Genomic DNA, 1,599 nt, shown 5'->3' with positions numbered 1-1,599 from the left:
ACACACCTTAGGTGTCTAGAGGAGTCGAGTCCACAGGTGGGTTGCAGGACCAGGCCAGGCATGAGGAAGAAGCCATTGGACAAAGTGTCGGCGATGTCGTACATTGTCGGGATGCTCGTGCCCATCTGACATCTTCAATTCCAACAACGAGGATTCCACGAGCAACCAAGACATCACCTTCATGATGGGGACGGTGTCAGTTGGCGCCGTCCAATCCAATGAATCAGCCCTAGCAGGGGGGAGAGATCCTTGCAAACAGAAAACACACACAAAAAAGGGGCAATTCAAGCCAAATCCTGAAGAAGGCCATAGATTTTGCCCTGCAACTCTTTGTTGCTGATCAGGCAATATTGTGGAGCAAACGTTGGCAAGAAAATTTCGACAAACTGGGCAATTCCTCCCAGAAAAAACACCAAGGTAGAAGTACTCCGCACTACTATTATCCCTACTAATCCTTGGGCAAAAACAAAACAGAAAATCTTGATTCCTGTTTAGTTCTTGAACTACTGGGACTACCCCTCTGTACCTCCCGTGTGATACTGCTAGCCTTCACATGTAGTTGCCTCCTCTTCCCTATGTTGAATCTGGATGCTTGAGAAGAAATGCCTGCTCTTGAATTATCTTGCCTATTGTCTTGCACCTTGCCTCTGCACACAAAAAAGGAGAGGAAAAACTGGTTGCGATAAAGCTTGCATACATCCCATATTAAAAAAAAGGGAAGATGGAAATGAGAAGAGACTGGTTGCTTACAAAACAAAAAACCAGGAAAAAAAAGTCTTGAGCTAGTACTACAAGTAGCAATAATGTAAATTTCTCGCCTGCCATTTTTCTGCCAACTAGTAGTAAACATGATATGCCAAGCTGGCTAGTAGTAAAGAGAGCGAAAAACTAGATGTTTTCATTGTTTTATTTACAATTTGTCGCTTATACAGAATTTTCTTCCCTCTTCTAAAAATGTGCATATGGCTGAGCTTGATCTCACTAAACTCCCTGATGATTTTGATGATTGTGAGAAGACTTGAATGCTTTTTAATTTGAGAAGAGACCATGTTATTTATGTTACTTGTTACTAAAGTAGACCATGTTGGTATGCGAAAGAAAAAAAATGAAAAAACCAAAAAACAGTCATGATACATACTCCAGGACATAGGTGTCGTCCCAGTTTTCAGCATTGTACATCGCTGCAGCCATACCTGAAAAAACAAAAAACATGCATTTAGTTGCTCCATCAGTGTACATCCATGTTAATTGTAGTTCACTGATAAAAAAACTACTGTAAAAATGAAAAAACGGAACCGGAAAATTGAAAAACTTAATATTGCCCAAAAAAATGGTGATTTAGGTTGCTAGGACGATGGGTTAGGCGACCTAGCACCGGGGGGAGCGGGCACGTTCGTCTCGGCCAGCTTAGGCGATTTTTCAAGGGGTGTCTGTAGGCGAGTAGGTTGGCGGGTTAGGCGACCTAGCACCCAAGTGGGTATGTAGGCGAGTTTGGCGACCTAGCACCCGGTGGTGGGCGAGTTCGTTTCCGCCTGGTTAGGCGATTTTTCAAGGGGGGTGGGTGTGAGTGTAGACAAGTAGGTCGGCAGGTTAGGCGAC

Source organism: Triticum dicoccoides, chromosome 1A (assembly GCF_002162155.2).
Source record: "Triticum dicoccoides isolate Atlit2015 ecotype Zavitan chromosome 1A, WEW_v2.0, whole genome shotgun sequence".
Taxonomy (NCBI): Eukaryota; Viridiplantae; Streptophyta; class Magnoliopsida; order Poales; family Poaceae; genus Triticum; species Triticum dicoccoides.
The sequence above is the reverse complement of the archived record's forward strand: the minus strand, read 5'-3'. Positions refer to the sequence as shown.